This window comes from Dasypus novemcinctus, chromosome 9 (genome assembly GCF_030445035.2).
Source record: "Dasypus novemcinctus isolate mDasNov1 chromosome 9, mDasNov1.1.hap2, whole genome shotgun sequence".
Classification (NCBI taxonomy): Eukaryota; Metazoa; Chordata; class Mammalia; order Cingulata; family Dasypodidae; genus Dasypus; species Dasypus novemcinctus.
This window is the reverse complement of record NC_080681.1, coordinates 131,929,038-131,942,778: the sequence shown is the minus strand read 5'-3', so window position 1 is coordinate 131,942,778 and position 13,741 is coordinate 131,929,038. Positions and strand designations below refer to the sequence as shown.

At 47.7% G+C, this 13,741-nt stretch overlaps 1 pseudogene; it reads right to left on the bottom strand.

Annotated features, from left to right (window-relative positions):
- Positions 1-6,654: 6,654 nt before the first annotated feature.
- Positions 6,655-12,481, bottom strand: LOC111761805 (putative homeobox protein NANOG2; annotated as a pseudogene).
- Between the last annotated feature and the right edge of the window lie 1,260 nt (positions 12,482-13,741).

Genomic DNA, 13,741 nt, shown 5'->3' with positions numbered 1-13,741 from the left:
TCATTTTCCAGGACGCCGTGCGTGTCATAGACCTGCAGGAAGGCGCACAGCGCAGAGGCAGCTGGGCGAGGTCCCCGAAAGCAGCACGCGTGTACAGCCACCACCCACTGCCCAGGGCAGGCACGTGGCCTGGCCGGAGCCCTCGGCCCTCTCCAGGCCTCAGGGTGTTTGGGGGCTGCTGTCCTGAGAGCGTGGTTGTCCTCGCACTGCTGCGAGCACTCTACGCTCCCCTGGAGGGAGTCGGGGTGGCTTCCAGTTAGGGTCTGTGACAGAGACCCTCGGAGTCCCCTCCAGCATTCCCTCAGACAAACACGTGCCCGTTCCAGAAAGGACACGTGTTTGCAGCGCTCTAGCAGCGGCTGCCCCACAGCTCTCCAACGCCATCATGCAGAGGCACATGCCGTGGCTGCTGCCGGGGTCTCTGCGCCCTGTGTCCTCGCTGACGCCTGGCTGGCAGGATCTTCCCTTTTGGGCGTTCTGGTGCCTCCGAGGTGGGAGAATGCACATTTCTATAATAATAATGAAGGACTGGCCATTTGCGTGTCTTCCTTTGTGAAGTATGTGTTCAGTGCTTTTACTGATTTTCTATGGGGTTGTCTACCTTTTTTCTTATTGATTTGTAGGGCTTTGTTATCTATTCTGGAGGAGAGTTCTTTATTGAATATTAGCACTGTGGATTTCTTCTCTTTCTCTGCCTTGCCTTTTCACCCTCTTAACAGTGCCTTTCAATGAGCAGAAGTTCTGAATTTTAATGTAGTCCAGTTTATATAAAATTTACTTAATGGCTAGCACATTTTCTGTCCTTTTAAAGAAATCTTTGGCTATTCCCAAATCCTGAAGATATTCTTGTATGTTTTTCCTGAAAGGTTTATTGCTTTACTTTTTACATTTAGATCAATCACCTGGTATTGATTTTTGCAAATGGAGGGTGGTAAGAGTCACGTGAAACTATCTTGTTCCCAGGAAGATGCCCAATCAAGCCAGCACCATGTGCAGTAAAGGCATGCAGGATGGGAAGCAGCTGTGGCTCAAGTGATTGGGCTCCTACCTACCATATGGAAGGTCCAGGGTTCAATTCCTGGGGCCTCCTGGTAAAGGCAAGCTGGCCCACATGGCAAGCTGACCTGAGCAGAGAGCTGGCCCAAGTGGAGAGCTGGCCCACGCACGAGTGCTGGCCCGCGTGGCAAGCTGGCCCAAGTGGAGAGCTGGAGCAGCAAGATGACACAACAAAGAGACACAGAGGAGAGACAATAAGAGACACAGCAGACCAGGAGGCTGAGGTAACACAAGAGATTGAGTGCTTCTCTCCCACTCCAAAAGATCCCAGAATCGGTTCCTGGTGCCACCTAAAGAGAAGACAAGTAGTTACAGAAGAACACACAGTAAATGGACACAAAGAGCAGACAATGTGGGGGAGGGAGAGATAAATAAATAAATCTGAAAAAAAAAAAAAAGACATGCAGGGCCGACTTAGCCAGGTGCACGTGGTGACCCACCTATGCCAGTCTATTTCTGGAGGCCACAGTCCCTTGTGTGTCTACAGGGGCATTGCCTCTCACGGCATGAGAAGATTTCTGAGGCTTGGGGGCAGTGACTGGCATGACCTGATGCAGGTGTTTATCCGACTGCCCCGGCTGCCCTGTGGAAGAGAATGGAGGAGTTGGAGAGGAGGCAGGGAGGCCAGTTCAAAGGCTGTGGAAGGGGGCTGGTGGCAGCTGGTGGGCTCAGTGGTGGCAGTGTCTCACCGTGGTGAGAAAGCATCTCACCATGGGCCCCGTGAGGACTGAGCAGGGCTTTGAAGATGAGCTGCCGCTGGAGCTATCCCGAGGCTTCAGAAGGAAGCCCTTTCCTCCACTCCCAGCCTCACTGAGGACCTTCTCAGCAGCAGAGAGAAAAGAGGGGATGTATACTGCAGGTCGAGGACACCAGGCAGGGCTGTCATGCATCAGGCATAGCAGCACCTCCCAATCCAGGGAGGAAGAATATGTCAACTTGACAACCTGGCTCCACAATGGAGTCCTTAAGTGTTTGTGGAGACCAGCACCTGAGGCAGTGGGCACAAGTGGTAGACGAGGGATGGATGGATGGATGGATGGATGGATGGATAGGTGGATGGAAGAAAGGAAGGATGGATGGATCAAAGAAAGAATGGATGGATGAATACACAGATGGGTGGGTGGATGGGTGGATGGATGGATAGATGGATGGACGGAAGAAAGGAGGGATGGATGGATGGGTGGGTGGGTGGATGGGTGGATGGATGGATGGGTGGGTGGGTGGATGGGTGGATGGATAGATGGATGGGTGGGTGGGTGGATGGATGGATGGATGGAAGAAAGGAAGGAAGGAAGGATAGATGGAAGGAAGGATGGGTGGGTGGATGGAAGGATGGAGCCGGGGAGAGGGGGGAGTGCCAATGAAGGAGGATTCCACGGTGAGAGCCAATGAGGGATTCAGCCGTCTGTGTCCCTCTAGCATTGGGACCACTAGAGGGCAGCAGAGCACTACTGGGCCCAAGAGTGGGGGAGCTCTCGAGGTCCCTGCCTCTCCCACCCAGGACGGGAAGATGGAGACTATTCCTCGGGGGTTGCCTCTTTTCTGAAGCCATGTAGTCCCCTCCCCTTCAAGCCCTTGATCTGCTCTCAAAAATAGAGCAATCCTGCCCCATACAGTCCTAAATGCTTTACACAGATTGTGGGCTGTTTTCCTTTTTCTTTCTAAAAATAATTTTAATAGTTCTTGTGTAATTAACATACAATATTGCACATATTCAAAGTGTACAGTTTGCTAGGTATTTACCGGTGTATATGCCTGGGAAACCGCCACCACAATCAACAGTGAACTATCTTCCCCAAAGTTTCCTACTCCCAAGGCAGCCATTCGTCTTTCTGCCACTGTAGATTGGTTTCAATTTTCTAGAATTTTTCATATTTGGAAGCAAATAGTATGTAGTCATTGATATGATACAAGCGAGTACATTGTCCATTAACACACAGTAACCTAGATTTTTGAGGTTTACCTACGTTGTTGCACATACCAGTCGTTCTTTCTTTTTACTTTGTACTTTCATTGTTGTTTTTTTTAGGAGGCACTAGGGATTGAACCCAGGACCTTGTGTATGGGAAGCAGGTGCCCAACCACTGAGCTGCACCTGTTCCCCATTCTTTCTTTTTGTAGATGAGCAGTGTACACCATCGCTGGATATACACAATTTGTTTATCCATTCACCTGCTGATGGACATTTGGATTAATACCAACTCTTGTGAATATTTGCATACAAGTCTTTGTATGGACAAATGTTTTCTTTTTTCTTGGATAAATACCTAGGAATGAAATGGCAGGAGCATATCATAGGTGTATGTTTACCTTTTTTTTTGAAACTGCCAAACTGTTTTCCAGTATGGTTGAACAAATTTTCATTTCCACCAGCAGTGGATGACAGTCCTGGTTGCTCCCCATTGCGACCATGCTTGGTGTGGGCCGACTCTTTAGACATTCGGATAGGTGTATAGTGGCATCTTGTTGCAGTTTTTTTTTTTTTTAAGATTTATTTAACACTCCTCCCTGAGATGGGTCCCTCATCTGTCTGCTTTTTGTTTGCTTGCTGTGTCTGCTCATCTTCTCTAGGAGGCACCGGGAACCAAACCCAGGACCTCCCACATGGGAGGCGCTCCCCACTGGCTGTGGCATCTGCTGGTTGCAGCGTCTACTGGTTGCAGCATCTGCAGTGTCTGCAGCATCTGTTCATTGCAGTGTCCGCTCATCTTCTTTAGGAGGCACGGGGAACTGAACCCGGGACCCGGGTGCCCAACTGCTGGAGCTACATCTGCTTCCCCTCTCATTATGGTTTTGACTGGAATTTTCCTAACGCCTAATGATGTGCTTATTTGCTGTCCATACATCTCCTAGGTGAAGTGACTGATCAAATCTTTTTTTTAGTTTGTTTGCTTTTTATTTTTTAAAGAATCAATACAGTGATGGAAGGATAAAGAATGCAAGAATTCATTCTGTGGAGGGTTCTTTCTCTTTATTAAGAGGTCCATAAAAAGGAGCAAAATGAGACCCATAAGGGGTGTCAGCAGGAGCTGTGTTTGTTTTCCCCACCCCCTGTAAGTAGGTTTTTGCTGAGGGGCCACTCCTGGGCCCTCCCTTGCTCCCCTCCCTTTGCCTGAGACGGCAGGGCAGTACAGAGCACGTCAGGACTCCTCAGTCCCAGAATTATCATCACCCTCCTCCTCCTCTTCTTCATTATCAATGTCAGCATCATCTGCCTAATCATAAAGCAAATCTGAGCTGTTGTCACTGGAAGGTGCTTTAGGGTTTTTTGGGGTTTTTTGTTTTTTTTTTTTTTGGCACTTTGGTTTTTCCACCAGGGTTAAGGGGAACTTTACTCCACCTGCTTCGGCCTTCGTGGCTGAACCAGTGTCCTTCACTTTCCCTCCATTTCCTGAACATAACTGAAGTGTCCACCTTGGTTGGGGAGAAGGGGTTGGGCCCATTAAGCTGCGAGAGTGCCCTTAACAGGGTGGTCCTGACATTTTGAGAAAGATTCCACCTTTCCACTCTGTGGGTGAAAAATTAAAATGCATGCACCTCCGTTCTCATAAATGTTGGTCAAGAATCTGAAGGTAGGTGGTGAATACGGGTAGTCAGTGGGAAATGTAGTATGGGTCTAAATCAAACCTCATCTTCAAGTAGAATCAACACAGTGATGTTGGACAGCCCTCGGCCTCACCTGCAGCTCTGACTTGAAGTGGCCACCTGCATAGAGGGTGTTGGGGTCCCAAGGTGGCCACCTCCTTGCCATAGAGGTTGGACTCATCCACCATGGTGATCCAGAACCCTCCATGGTTCCTCCTGCAAGGATATCAGCTCCAGTGTCAGAGCCTTCTGTTAGCTGGTCATCTGCTGCTTGGCCATCGGGGCAGCCCAGGCCCCAGTCCACGCTCAGGCCAGGCAGGGGGAGAAGCTGAGGGAATTAGGGGGAATTTCCTCCCGGTCTGGGGCCTCCCTCCCCAGGGGACCTCAACTGGTAGGGAAGAGGAGGTGGAGGCGGAAGAAGGCTGCAGAGGGCCTGCCCCCTCCCCAGCCCCCCAACCCCGCCATGAAATGTTTTACACATCTTCTTTGGATTGTTTGTTTACTTATTGAATTTTTAGAGTTCATTATCTATTCTGGATATCCTTTATCAGATACATGATTTGCAAATATTTTCTCCATGTGTGGCTTGTTTTTTCATTTTCTTACACTGTCTTTTTTTCCCCCTATTCTTATTGTTTTATATCAGTGCGATCATACCACATCCTTTTGTGTCTGGCTCATTTGTCTTCAAGGTGGATCCAGGTTGCCACACGTGTCCCGTGTAGTTTCCCATGGCTGAATAATCTTGCATTGTATGGCTACACTGCATTTGATTACCCATTAATCTCTTGATGGGCACTTGGGATGCTTCAGCCTTTGGGCTCTTGTGAACAATGCTGCAATGAACATCGGTGGACAAGTATCCATGCAAGTCCCTGCTCTCAGTTCTGTTGGGTATATACCAAGCGAAGGCAGAAGGCTCTGGGTTCCGGGCTTCTAGGTTCTTGGCTTGCGTTGCATGAAAGAATTTAAGGATACCCCTCAGGGTACGGGGGGAAGTGAAGAGTTCACGAAGGAACAAGGAAGCGAGACCAGCGTACAGGGGCCGAGGTGTGCACCGTGGCCACTGCAAGTGAGTGGGCGGCAGGGCCCAGGCCAGGCCTTTTAAGACCCTTCTCCCCGCTCATGCTGCTGGGGGCCCCAGCTGTCGGCTCTTCTGATTGGCTGCCCCAGCCATCCGCTCTTCTGATTGGCTGCCCCACCTGTCAGTCCCCAGGAGGCCGGTGGGGCGGCCCTTTGAGGGTATCTGGGGCTTCCCCTTGACCCTGAACGGGATTCTCGCTCCAAGTGGGATTCTCGGCCCGGGATTCGCAGGGTCTTTCCGGCTTTGTTCTTGGCGGTGGCCGTTCCTTCGGTGGGCTTCCGTCGGCCGTGTCTCCCGCCAGATGGGCCGGGTCTTCCCTCTTCCCTGTCCTGACCTGCTTGCTCGGCGCGGATGGCTGGGTCATGGGATAATTCCCTCGTTGACTTCCTGAGGCATCACCAGAGTGTTTCCCAGCAGCTACATCATTTTATGTTGCTACCACCAATGTGGGAGGTCCCTAATTCTCCACATCCTCCCCACTTGCTATTTTCCGTTTTTCATATAATAGCCATCCTAGGGGGTGTGAAGTGGTATCTCTGTCTTTTAAATTTGCATTTCTCTAATGGCTAATGATGTTGAACAGCTTTTCATATACTTTACTGGCTATTTGAATATCTTTGGATCAGTGTCTATTCAAATTGGCACATTTTTAAAATTTGCTGTTTGTCTTTCTGTTGCTGAATTGTAGGAGCTCTTTATATATTTCAGATATTAAACACTTATCAGATATATGGATGTAAGCTAATAACCTAGTTCAAGTAGTACCAAGCTAGTTTCAGTAGTACACAAACTTACTACTCCTATATATCCCATCTTTTCCCCTTTATATTGTTGGATCATACTACATCTTTTTAAAAAATGGATATATTTTATTTATCTATACCTAAATTTGTAAATCAACCAGCCAAACTGCTATAATATTACCATGATGCAGCAAAAACAAAACACCTATCTACAAATACTAAAGTAGTGAACAAATTAGAGGGAGTAAAACAGAGCAGAAGGGCTGGAGGAAATCAATGAAACAGGTCATGATAGTTTAACCCTTCATCTTAAGAGGTGTTTTTTTATTAAGTAAAGGCTACCAATCCTATAAAACAGTACTCCATCACACATCTTATACTTTTACTTCCTACTCTTGAGGCTAGATCCTAAAAGTATCCAAGTACTATATCTACTTCTCTATAGCCATAGACATCTTACTTTTTATGTTGTCCAAAGCAACCAAAGTAATCTGGCCTGTTTGAGTTTTTGTAACCTCTGATTCGGCTCCAAACACACCCAGTCCCACCCCCCAATTACACAATGAAAGCCAGGAGAAAGTCAGATACACACCTCTCAAGAAAATTCTGCAAGGAAGGATATAATGCAGGCTCTGCCCAGATTGAGATCGGATTATAACCCATCTGCACCCAATTTCACACATCTTCAGGTTGTCCATTCATAGAGTAACTTGGGAATAAATCCATGGTTTGTGTGGTATTAAAATACTTAACGGTTTGTTGTAGTACATTATGGCTTTCCCAGCACTTCCCAGGGTGGCCTCCAGATCCCTGGCAGGAGAATTTTGCTGGCAATGTACTGGGGCTTCAGGGAGTCCTCCCCACTGTTCTGGAACCGGTTGTTCCAGGCCTGGCCATTCCAGGAACGGCTGCTCCAAGTCTGATTGTTCCAGGTCTGGTTCTCGGCATTGGAGGGTTACTAGAAGTGCTCACCAAGCACCCCTGGGGACAGGAAGAGAATCCCCAGTATTCCGTGGGTGCTAAGCCCTTCTGGCCACACTGTGCCACTATCTGACCAGCTGGCATTTTCCTGCCACCACTTACATTTCATTCTTGGTTCTGTAACCAGGTCTTAATCTGTTTGTAGCTGAGTTTCAGAATATTGGGAAGTTCTTGCATCTGCTGGAGGCTGAGGTATTTCTGTCTTTGAAATCTGTGGTTGAGTGCACACAACTGGGTCTGAGAGAATAGCTCCTGATCTGCTTCTTGACCTGCCCTCGATCTTCCTTCTCTGCAGAAGCAGAGACTTTTACTTTAAGACTCCTCTGCCGCTTTTGCTTAAGGGGGTTATAATATTGGCCACTCTCAGAGCTGGCCCCCTAGCAACCTAAGTAGCTGATCAAAGGCCGTTGTCAGAGATCAGACCACAAGCACCCCACCCACCCCACCAGGATGTGTGAGGACCAGGCTCTTAGAGCCCACCCTTGCACAGGCTAGCTGCACCAGCCCAGGCTGCATTCCCCACTGCCGCTGCCACACCGGTCGGGGGGTGGAGGTGCGAGTTGTCGCAGGGAGGGTAAAATTCACCAGTGTTTACTGCAGTTGACTAACCTCTTCCTCCAGCTCTTCCCTGGATGCCGCACAGTGCTCCAGTAGACTCCAGCCTTCCAAAATAGTTGGATCACACAGTTCCTACAAGTTCAATAGTTTTGATCCCTGCAGCTTCCTATATGCCATTTTCCCATAAGCAATTGTTATTATTTTTGTTTCAAACAATTATCCTATAAAGAAATTTAAATAATATGGAAATTGTCTTTTATATTTACCCATGTAGTTACCATTTCCAGTGCTCTGTTCCTTTGTGTAGATCCATATTTCCATCTGGAATCATCTTCCTTTTGCATGAAGAATTTCCTTTAATATGTCTTGTAATGCAGATCTGCTGATGATAAATTCTCTCAAGTTTTGTATGTCTAAAAAAGCTTTATATTGGGAAGCAGATGTGGCTCAGGTGACTGGGCACCTGCCTACCACGTGGGAGGTCCCTAGTTCAGATTCCGGTGCCTCCTAAAGAAGACAGCAAGGTGGTGTGATGGACAGGTGTGGCAAGCTGACTCAACAAGAAGAAAAAAACACAATAAGAGACACAACAAAGCAGCGAGTAAAGGTTCCCAGTGCCTCCTAAAGAAGACAGACGTGATGTGCAGGCATGGTGAGCTCACATAAGATGATGCAACAAGAGACACAGGGAGGGGGGAAAACATAATGAGAGACACAGTAAAGCAGGGAGCAGAAGTGGCCAAGGGATTAGTCTCCTCCCTCCCACATCAGAGGTCCTGGGTTCAGCTCCTGGTACCTCCTAAAGAGACAAAGTCAAACGGATACAGCAAATGCAAACAACAAGGGGGTGGGGAGAAACAAACTGAACTAATCTTTAAAAATACATAAGCTTTATTTTGCCTTTGTTTTGAAAGTTATTTTCATTGAATATAGAATTCTAGATTGACAGTTTTTTCTTTCACAAATTTAAAGATATTGTTCCACTTTTTTCTTTTCTTTTTTTTTTTATTTGGAGGAGGGAGAGGAGAGAGAGAAATATAGGATAAGAGAAAAGGGCTGGAGAACAGGTGACCTTTTTGTTTTTGTTTTCTTTTCTCAAATAGGAAGTACTGTCATTCTCAAGGTAGGTACACCTGAAGGGTACATCTTGTTTTTAACAGCATCCAGGACTGTTCTGTTAAATTTCAAAATGAGAAGAAAATCTTTTCTTTTCTTTTGACAAATAATGTGCACCAGGATTAGGTGTGAATGGATATATTTCTAAACTGTACCGGCAGAGACGAATGTGTGGTTTCAGCAGACTCAGCCTCAACCAGGGAGAGCTTGGCAATGACGAGGGGAGGGGGGATGGAAGGGGCTGCAGCGGGGCACCGTTCAGCGGGATGGAAGGGGCTGCAGCGGGGCACCGTTCAGCGGGATGGAAGGGGCTGCAGCGGGGCACCGTTCAGCGGGATGGAAGGGGCTGCAGCGGGGCACCGTTCAGCGGGATGGAAGGGGCTGCAGCGGGGCACCGTTCAGCGGGATGGAAGGGGCTGCAGCGGGGCACCGTTCAGCGGGATGGAAGGGGCTGCAGTGGGGCACCGTTCAGCGGGATGGAAGGAGCTGCAGTGGGGCACCGTTCAGTACAGGTGCAGCAATGAGTGCTTGTGTGGGGAAGAAGAGAAGCAGATGAGGGACACAGGCCAGATGAATACCAGTGACCCCAAGTGGGCATCCCTTTGAGAAGGGACTTTATAGAATAAAACTTCAGGGGATGAAGAAGAGGAAGTAAAAGAACTAGAAAAAGAAAAGAAGTGAGCTTTGAGCATGGAGACAAGAGGAGTTGCTAAAAATTACAGATTAAACAATAAAGCATTTCTCAGTAAAACTGCCCCTTTCTCAGATGATAGCAGGAATGAGACACTGGAGCTCTTTGCGGGATCATTGCCCTACTTCCTTAAAACAGCAGACAGCAGCAAGTTAATTTCACAGTTCTTAAGAACCTTCTTTCTGCATGCTGTGAGGTTAAGAGTGGAGGACAGGGGATGCTACACTACAGACATGGTACTTGGAACCCAAGGACAGAGTAGCTGTCACATAGCCAGTGACAATGACTCCACCCATGACGTCAGGGCAGCCTGTGACCGCTGGAGGGCTGCCTCTGTCTGGGACATGTCTCTGGCCTCCTGAGTCTAATTTTCTCTGGTCCTTCCTCATAGTTACTCTAAAAATATCTGAGAAACTTGAAGTTAAAATCCCTCTCTTTTCCTTGGAATGACAGAATCTGGGATGATTTCATTCTGTTTCTTATTAAAAAGAAAAAAAATAGCAGAAAGTGGCTCACAGTATTTGCCAGAGGTTACTCTTGTAGACGTAAGATGCCATCCTCTTCTGGAGGCTGCTTGGAAACCTGGCTGGCCCCATGACCCACACTCGCCTTGGAACCCTGCCCCGGCTGTCTGTATAGACCACTGAGAATGACACCAGCTTAGGAGGTCCCTCTGTCCCATTAGCCTGAGTTTGCCACTGGGAGCAAAGAAAAAGAGAAAAAAAGGAGTAACTCCCAGCAGCCTTATGGATTACACACTTTTGCTGCAGACTCAACCAAAAAACTTGTTCACATTCTCATCACTCTGTAGATGAATCTCTTGATTTTAAGTGATAAGCTGTGTGAGAGGTGAAGAGATAGAGAGAGACACAGGAGAAAGAGGCAGGCTCAGGAAGAAGAAAGAAAAATGATATATTTATGGAAGGCTTTGAGAAAAGGAAATGAGTGTGAAAATACAGCATCTCCTGTGGGACCGGGTGGTAGATAGACTCGGAAGCAGAGAAGGCTGGTCAGGGCCTGTGGGTCCTGTCAGCTTACACCATCCAAGCAAAATTTAGGTAATACCAGAGATTCTGTATTTCCATGATTCATCTCTAATGCCTAGGGGGCCAGCCTAACAACTGGCTTTAGAAGAGTCCAGGACAGAAATTCTGTACAATTCTTTATGCTAAAAACATCACCAGCTTCACTGGGCTGTCCATAAGCTCTCTGGGGTCATCAGACTAGGGACAGTAACCCAAGCAAGACGTCAGTCTACTTAATGTTTTGTTCACACCACTGCTTCCAAAGCATGTAGCTGAACATCAAAAATGCTCATGATCACTGTCTTAAATGACCTCCAATTCTTTTTGAAGGTTAACCAACTGAGAGTGAGCAGGGAGAAGTAGCCTTAAGAATCATCTCTTAAGGTATTGCAATGATGTATCAAATTAAACGAGAGAGAGGTTAAGGAAATTCCTGGAGACAGAAAAGGTAGTAAAGGGAGAGGATGTCAAAGAACATACAAAAGTTCAGCTATACAAACATAGTTAGCATTTTTTGTTTTCCTTTCTCTTGTAAAAACCACAGCTGCTTTTCAAAACAAAAAGCCTCAAATTAAAATGACCCTGCTGCCAAACCACTGTGCCTGGGTACAGTGGAGCTGGACTGGAAGCCAAAGCAAGAAAGGGAAGCACTGCTGAAAGTGCCCTGGCTGTGAGAAATAGGACAGAGGGAAGGAACGGGGAGAGAGGAGAGGAGAGGAGGGTGGTGTGAATCTGCACTGCGCAAAAGGCTTGAGTCACTCCACAGTCATGGTGGAAAGGAAAGGAGGGGAATGAAAGAGTCGTTCGCATTTTTTGTTTGTTTCGTATTAAAGCAAGCAGGTCAATGCCATATATCCACGGGTGCAAGCTGGTTGGACAATGACGCTGTCAGGAGTGAAGAGAAGGGAGAGCGCTCAGTCCAGGCCAGGTGGGGGGATGGTGAATCTGGTGAGATTCCCAAGCATCCGGCTGTGTCAAGGCCAAGTGGTGTCACCGTCCTCAAATGGGGGCAAGGCGGTGGCGGCAGCTGAGCGCCTTCAGGCCTTGCTCTCCTCCACTTTCACTGCCCGAGGCTTGACTGCTCTGGTTCAATTCATCTGGGAGGCAGCTGAGGGGGCCTCCTGCAGTTTCATAGCTCCCAGGCTGGATTTTTCATCCACTCGTTGTTTTGCCTGTAGGTCTGTGGTGATGGCACAGAGCCTCCTGAAGGAACAGTCTGTTTACTCTCAGGAAAGTGGTAGCCCTTCATCTCCACCTGAGAGGACTCTCTGTTGGTGCTAAGGACTGAAGGCTGGGACCCAGGTGGAAGAATTCTTCTTGGGGTTCCAACAGAGAGGCTTTGCCCCTGGGGCAGTTGAATGGACTGTGGCAGAATCAACGGCTGCTGACCAGACCGGAACCGAGGCAGAGGAAGCTGGGAGCCAGGCGGTGGCATTGTCAACTGCTGTGGGAGCTGGGAGTCCAACACCTGGGAGGCTCCTAGACCAGCAGCCCGGCCGAGCTGGCCTTCGTAGACCAGTGCTTGGTTTCCGCTCATGGGCTGGTAGGGTGAACCCGACTGGGGCTTCACCATCTCTAAAGGCTGCATGCCTGGGAATGCCGTGTATGGAGGCTTCAAGGCCGTGCCTTCAGAGAGGATCATGGCGCTGGGCGGCGACAGGTGGGGTGCATGTACACCTGAGATCTGAAGGGCTGCAAGGAGCTGAAGATCTCCTGAGACTGGGAGACCGGAAGTCTCCCCCTTAGCCCTTAGTCCAAGCTGAGTTGAGCTTGCAGAGATGTGTGAAGGGAAATTGGAATCTGCTGGGCAGCAGCAGCCTGTTGATAACTCTGCTGCTGAGGTATCATTTGAGGAACCAGCTGGGGCTGACCTGCAAATACATGGCCATCCAGATAGAGAGGTGGGAGATGGTTGCCTGGAATAGAAGCCAAAGGTGCTACAGAGGCCACGGGCATGGGTGGCATGGAGACTCTGCCAAAAGCACTGTAGTTGACTCTGCTGGAGGCTCCCACGGAGGCTGGAGGCTCGATGCCTGAACCAGTGCTTCCTGGAGAGCTCTGCTCCGGCAAACTGGGTGAGTTTTCCCAAGTCTCCACTTTTTTCTTGATTACATTGTTTCCAACAAGAAATTTGTGGTAATCCTTACCTTTATTCCATCATATGTAGCGTGACTTTCTTCACTAGCTGCTCTTAAAATTTTCTTTATCACCATTTGTGAGTGTGTGTATGGAGGGATTTAACTTTATTGAGATATCCATATACCATATATTTCACCCACTTAATATGGATAATTCAATGGTTTTTAATACAGTCAGAGTAGTGTAACCATTACCATAATCATTTCTAGAACATTTTCATCACCCCAAAAGAAACCCTGTGCCTATTAGCAGTCACTCCCCATTTTCACCCAACCCCCTCAGCTCTAGGCAACTACTGTCTCTACTGATTTGCCTCTTCTGGACATTTCATGTAAATGGAATCATATAATATATGTTCTTTCATGACCAGCTTCTTTCAATTTGGTGTTTTCAACATTCATCCATGTTGTAGCATGTATCAGTACTTCATTTTTATTGCCAAATAACATTCCATTGAAAGGGCATACCATATTTCATTAATCCATGCATCAGTTAGTGGATATTTAAATTGTTTCCATTTGATAGCTCTTGTGAATAATGCTGCTATGAACATCCATTTTCTGTGACATATGTTTTCATTTCTCTTTGGTGTATACCTAGGAGTGGATTTGGTGGATCATAGGGTATCTCTGTTTAACCTTTTAGGCTGGTGGGCTGGCAGACTGTTTTCCAAAGTGGCTGCACCATTTTATATTCTCACTAGCAATGTATGAGAGCTTCAATTTCTTCACATACTCGCTAACATTTGTCATTACTTGATCTT